The following is a 6,636-nucleotide window of genomic DNA, read 5'->3' on the forward strand; positions in this document are numbered from 1 at the left end:
GATTCTGACATTTATCATTGGATATTTTTTTTTTCTATACATATTGAATTTGTTAATTTTAATATAATATTTTTATTGTTTAGAATAAATGCAGAAATTATTGTAAGAATAATTTGATTTGGCCATTACAGTGTACAAATCTTGAGCAGCTTGACCCATGCCACGACCATGGTAAACAGATGCAAAGTGGGTGAATCATTTTCTCGAATACTGTTTTCTTTGAACTTTTTAGCCTTTTTCTTCTTAAAGCCTTTGTATTATCTGCTTTTTTTCACATGGAAGTATTTGTTATACAATCTTTTTCATGTTAGATGAATACAATAGCAGAAACTTGTGAGTGACACTCTCCATAAGTGTCATCAGAATCTGGTATTAGTTTCTATCTCAGTTAGAGGCTCTCATAAGAAATTATGTGTATATAGGACCCATTATCTGCTTTTAAACATAGGTCGGTGGTCCTAGATTGAGACACGTACACTTCTTTGTATACCTTATTCTCAGTAAATTACTTTAGATAAGAGGTTTAAATTAAACTATGTTTGAAATACATCAATGGAGCCTAAATATATATAATTCAAACAAGACTTATGGGGTAGTGAATGTCAAACTCACATCATCATTATTTCTTACATGATTGATGCTTCACCAGCCTGAAATGGTTGAATTATAACAAAAATCCTTTAGCTTTGGCATTCTTATATCTACTTGTAATTCTTTCATAGTGGCTAGAGTCATAGCTTCCACCTATAATATTATAATAATATAACTTTGTTTTTTCGTGTTAGATAAGATTGATATAACTTACTATATGTAAAAGCAGCACTGTTTTTTATGTTCCAACATCTCATTTTTGTTTATATTACTAAATTTATTTTATGTTCAAAATGTTATCTTGTTTCTTCTTTTTAGATTATAAATTTATTTGTTGGGTGTATGGAAGAGAAGAGAAGTAATTGTCAGAAAGCTTAATTAATAAGAAAAAATAGTAGAAGAATTTAAATTTTGACAAGTAATTGTCACAAAGCTTAATCCAACATTTGTTAGATGAAAAGGAAAGTAAGAAAGAAGAAATCCATGGGTATTAGCCAATGTAATTTATAGGTGTTTATATTAAAAATCATATTAAAAACGATTTAAATTTTGATCTTGTCAATGTCCCCTTCAATCTTTTCTTTCTTTCTTTTGTGGCATTGACACAGTGGACACATAGTTAATGACATAATGTTCATAAATCAATGAAGTGACCCCATGCTCAGGAAATTTCAATGTATAAAGAAGAAAGGAAAAGGAAAGATACATGACAAAATAAACTTAAGAAAGATCCACAAAAACGGACAAATCGGTTTGTCCATGGTGAGAACACTTTCCCTTAATTTCTCATTAACCCCATTAAATTAAATTCAAGCACTTTGCAATAATGCATTGTCCAAGTAATTAAATGGCTATGTTTTCTTCTTGCTGCACCCTTCAAAACTTTAAATATGTAATCTAACAACCTTCATGGATAAGGAAGCATATATATAAGAAATTCAAAGGTACCAACCCTAAAATTTAAGCAAATTTGTCCTTTTGAAGGAAAATGTCAGAACCAAAGTTTGCTCACTAATTCATTATGTTCTTAACTTCTCCCTTTGACTTATTTATATTTATTAATAATCAAATTCAACCGCTGGCGAAAATACATCAAATAGTTTATACTTTTTTGATGGAAAACTCTACCTAACTTGAATATGTATCTTCTCTACACATGAACAGCAATGCCCCTTGTTATAGTGGAAAATGGATAAGTACCCAACACTTTATAATTTTAATTGATTTTTGTTTAGGTTCCTGCTTAAAGGACACATGCAATAACACTACGATTCCATTTAGAAAAGAAAAGTTTGTGAAGAACAAGTATAGCGTTTAATGTATCAAATCAAGAAAAAGTACAAAGAAGGCATGGACCTTCGGTAGGGAGCAAAAATTGAGTGCGGAGTTGTATGTTACACCAGCAGACAGAGGAGCATGACAGAGTTTAGTGATGAAAAGAAAGTTATGGAGGTTAAGCTAGTGGTGAAAAGGTGGCATGTGTCAATTAATGCACTTACAAAAATTAATTCCAATATTATGTGATTCATAGATTGTTTTCTTCTTTGAACACATAATCCTGTGTTTGATTATGTGAATGCCTCCACAGTTCATCATATTTTGATTTAATATAAGATTAATAACAGAATTTTAAACACAAGATCTATTAAGTATTTTTATTTTGGATTACTTCAAACTTATGTTTATTAGGACAATATCATTTTATTATAATTAATATTAATAGTTTAATATCATGATGATTATTTATGATGATGTATCATTCTCGATTATTAATTACTTATTATATTTGAGATATTATTTTAATCAAAATATAAGTTTAAATTTATATTGATCTTATAAATATAATTATATATTTTTTAAGAAATATTTACTTAATAATCATTCATACTTAAAGAATCTTTTTGTAATTAGATTCTTTTTTTTCAACATCAAGAAATTCGAATAAAGAGCTTTCAAGTCACAACGAGATTCTTGTTGAAGATTTTGGTAAGATGAAAGTGAAATTTGCACCGAAATTACTTTAGTTGTAGTGATATTTGATAGTATATTTGGTTTGTGAGTTGAGTTGAATAGCCCATAGGGGAAAAAATGTGTGTATCCTAGTATTTTGCTAAAAGGATGATCTTGAAATGGTAGTGTAGAAGAAATGAAGTGTACTGCAGAATGGCATGTGGAAGGGTGAAGTTTTAATGTTGTGAGTGGGACATGTGAGAAGGTAGTGAGACAATTGTTGAAATGAATGTGCACATGATTTGTAGGTTGATTAGTGGGAGTGTGGAATGATTGTGCTGGCATGAGTGAAACAATTATTGGTGGTTTGTAGTTGTTCCAGCTGCAAAAGGTTGAGGTTGAGGCTGCTTCTTCTACTGTTTCTCCTTTCGGGTTAGGTTGGTGCAATACTATATTTGACAAGCCCATGATACAGATCAATGGGAGTGGAACACCCTGATCCAGTCCACTTTTGGAATCCTGTAATGGGCTCATTCCGACAAAACAGTACTTCAATATTAAATACATATATTATTAACATCTCACTCTTATCCTTTTATAACCTTTATTTATTCTCTACTTATTGTTTCCCTCTCTAGTACAATTTTCCATCAAATGTTGCTTTTTCTTTTCTTTTTTTCAACTACATTACATTTATTGACTTTATAACAAATTTTAATTTCTTTTCTTTTGTAATTTTTTTAAATTTTCATAATCATTTAAGGTTTAGTTAAAATGATATTTTAAAATAAAATAAAATGTCATTTAAAGATAGAAAAGAGGTGAATGATATTTACTTAAAAGAGAATGTTAATTTAAAAAATAGCAAAAAAGGAGAATATTATGTTATTAACTTCAAGAGAGATAGTGTAGTTTCTTGGGATGATATATTCTTTTCAAAATAATTTGTTGAAAGCATAAGAATGTATCAGGAGTGTGCCCTCCACTTATCAAACTTTTGGTAAAAATAAAAAACATTATAAAAGAAATGCTTCTATATATCAGAAGCACATGAAACTGGGTTGAACATAGAAATGCTATAATGGGCTTAGTAAAAGAAACATCAGTAAAAGTAGAAAAGCCCAACCCAAAATCCATTGGCGTCGCCCGGACTCGAACCGGAGACCTTCAGTGTGTTAGACTGACGTGATAACCAACTACACCACGACACCTTAATATCGGAATCTTTCTACACTTTTAATATTACTAAATTGCTATACACAAATAATATGGAATAAATGGATGAAAATGATTATCTAACACGTTTATTGGATTATGGAAACAACTAGTATTAAATTCGTGTCTGATGCTATTTTGTGTGTTTACTAAAAGAGAATTAGAGATCACATAAGGAAAAGGTTTAATGTCTCAACAGATTCCTATTTTTGTTCAGAATCTCAAATAGGACCCTTTCTTTTTTGACATCTCCATTGGGTCCTTATTTTTGTAAAATTGAATCAAATAGAACCTTTCCGTCAAATTGATCAGATGGCGTTAAATACGACATGTTGACTGTGTAGTTTTTTTGTTACGTGGCATTAAAAAGTGACTGAACTTTTTTTATTTTATTTTTGAATTAAAAAATAGAGTTTAAAGTGAGGACAAAGTTGGGAAAGCCCCATTTAGAAATTTAGGTCTTTTTATTTATAATTGAAAAAGAGAAATTGATTAGGGATCACTTTTTAATTTGTATCCCTAATCAATTTCTTTTTTTCAATTATAAATAAAAAGACCTAAATTCCTAAGCGGGGCTTTCCCAACTTTGCCCTCACTTTAAACTCTATTTTTTAATTTAAAAATTAAAAAAAAAGTTCAGTCACTTTTTAATGCCACGTAACAAAAAAACTACACAGTCAACATGCCCTATTTAACGCCATCTGATCAATTTGACGGAACGGTCCTATTTGATTCAATTTTACAAAAATAACGATCCAATTGGGATGCCAAAAAAGAAAGGGTCCTATTTGAGATTCTGAACAAAAATAGGGACTTATTGAGACATTAAAGTTAATAAATATTTTTGAGTTTATAATTTAGTTTTGAATATAATATATAAGCCTTTATAATAACTTATAAGTTTATAAAGTTAATATATTTATAAAATTATAAATATGAATTTTGTAAAAAATAAATAATAAAATATGTGCAGAAATAAAGTAGATATTCTAAAAACATAAAGTATATGTATAAATGTCGGAGTATACAAGACACGAAATGGTGCAACAAGAGAATGTCTTATTCAATATATAAAGGTGGCTTATATAAGCCTTTACAATAACTGCAAAGTTGAAAGTGCCATACTGCAAGGTAGTGAAATAGGCACGTAAAAAACAACAACGTAACAACCTATAACTAGTTCAATCTTATAAACAGGGAACCTTATGAGTACGTGAAAATAGAAACTTAACAAAAAAAAACTTAACAACTTAACATTCCCTCCCGTTAGCTAAATGACTGTATTTTAGCTTATTTCAGTGACTGCTGTAACTCCAAGCATGTGTCAGATGTTTTCAAATTGATCAAGCTTCATTGCTTTAGTCATTATGTCAGCTACTTGCTCATTGGAACAACAGTATGTTAATCAAACTACTTGATCATTAACCAAGACTCTTAGAAAATAAAATCTTACTACTATATGCTTGCTCCTTCCATGGAAGACAAGATTTTTGGATAATTGAATGGTAGAGTTGTTGTCACGTAAAGTTTCAGTTGCTTCCTTTTCTGCTAAACCAGGCAGCCACAAGATGCTACGATAATGTATTCAACCTCGATGGTAGATAAGCTTATCACATGTTGTTTGTTTTACATCCATGAAACTGCTCCATTTCTAATCAAAACAACTACTCTAGAGGTACTTCTTCTATAATGTAAGTCACCTGCATAGTTGCTGTCACTATAAGCTATGAGACCAGTCTTTGTTTCCTTTTGATAGAATATACCATATTTAAGGGTTCCTTTAAGGTATCTTAATAGTCGTTTTACTGTAGCCCAATGTGACTCTTTTGGATTTGACATGTATCGACTAATTAAACTTACTTCAAACATTAAATCTAGTCGGGTCACTGCTAGATACATGAGGCTCCCAACAGCTTGTTTGAATTTGGTAGCGTCGACTACAACACCTTCAATATCCTTAGAGAGTAATTGTGCCTGGTATAATTGGATTTCGCACTGAGTTACTTTCAGTCATGTTGAATGGAGCTAGTAAATCATGAGCATATTGTCTTTGACAAATGAAGATTCTTGTGTTACTTTGTATAACTTTGATTCCAAGGAAGTGTCTCATTTTGCCTAAGTCAGTCATATCAAACTCTGCCTTCATTGAGTTTTTAAATTCGTCACACATGTATTTGCTATTGCCAGTGAAAATCAAATCGTCAACATAGACACTAACAATCAGAATATTATCGTGAATGCTTTTTGTGAACAAGGTGTGTTCATTGGAGCATCGTTTAAAGTGTTCTTTGGCAAAGTAAGCTTCGATCTTGTTATACCAAGCTCTTGGAGCTTGTTTAAGCCCATATAGTGCTTTCTTGAGACGGTAGATGTGATCTTCTTTTCCTTTCTTGATGAAACCTTCAGGTTGTTGGACATACACTTCTTCCTGAAGCTCACCATGTAGGAAGGCGCTCTTGACATCAAGTTGCATTACTTCCCATGCATTTTGAGTAGCTAGAGCTAATATCAGTCTCACGGTGTCAAGTCTTGCAACTAGGGCGAAAACTTATGTAAAATCTATTCCAAATCGTTGAGCATAGCCTTTGGCCACTAGTCTATCCTTGTACTTCTCCATGTGGCCACTTTCATTAAACTTGGTCTTAAAAAGCCACTTGACACCAATGGGTGTTACCCCCTATCGTGGATTCACAAGTTCCCACATATGATTCTTTTCTATTCCCTTCATCTCTGCATTCATAGCCTTTTTCCATTGTTGATTTGTACAAGCCTCTTTGAATGACTAAGGATCTCTAGACTTAGTCATCACAGTGCTAGTAAGCTTTCCTTTTCTACTGGAAAAGTGATTTCGTAATCAGACAGCCACGCAGGTTGTCTTCG

General features: G+C 31.4%; 1 non-coding gene across 1 annotated transcript; it reads right to left on the reverse strand.

Annotated features, from left to right (window-relative positions):
- Nucleotides 1-3,678: 3,678 nt before the first annotated feature.
- TRNAV-AAC (transfer RNA valine (anticodon AAC)) lies at nt 3,679-3,752 on the reverse strand. The gene has a single exon. It is a non-coding gene; the product is annotated as a tRNA-Val (tRNA).
- Between the last annotated feature and the right edge of the window lie 2,884 nt (nt 3,753-6,636).

Source organism: Vigna angularis, chromosome 1 (assembly GCF_016808095.1).
Source record: "Vigna angularis cultivar LongXiaoDou No.4 chromosome 1, ASM1680809v1, whole genome shotgun sequence".
NCBI lineage: Eukaryota > Viridiplantae > Streptophyta > Magnoliopsida > Fabales > Fabaceae > Vigna > Vigna angularis.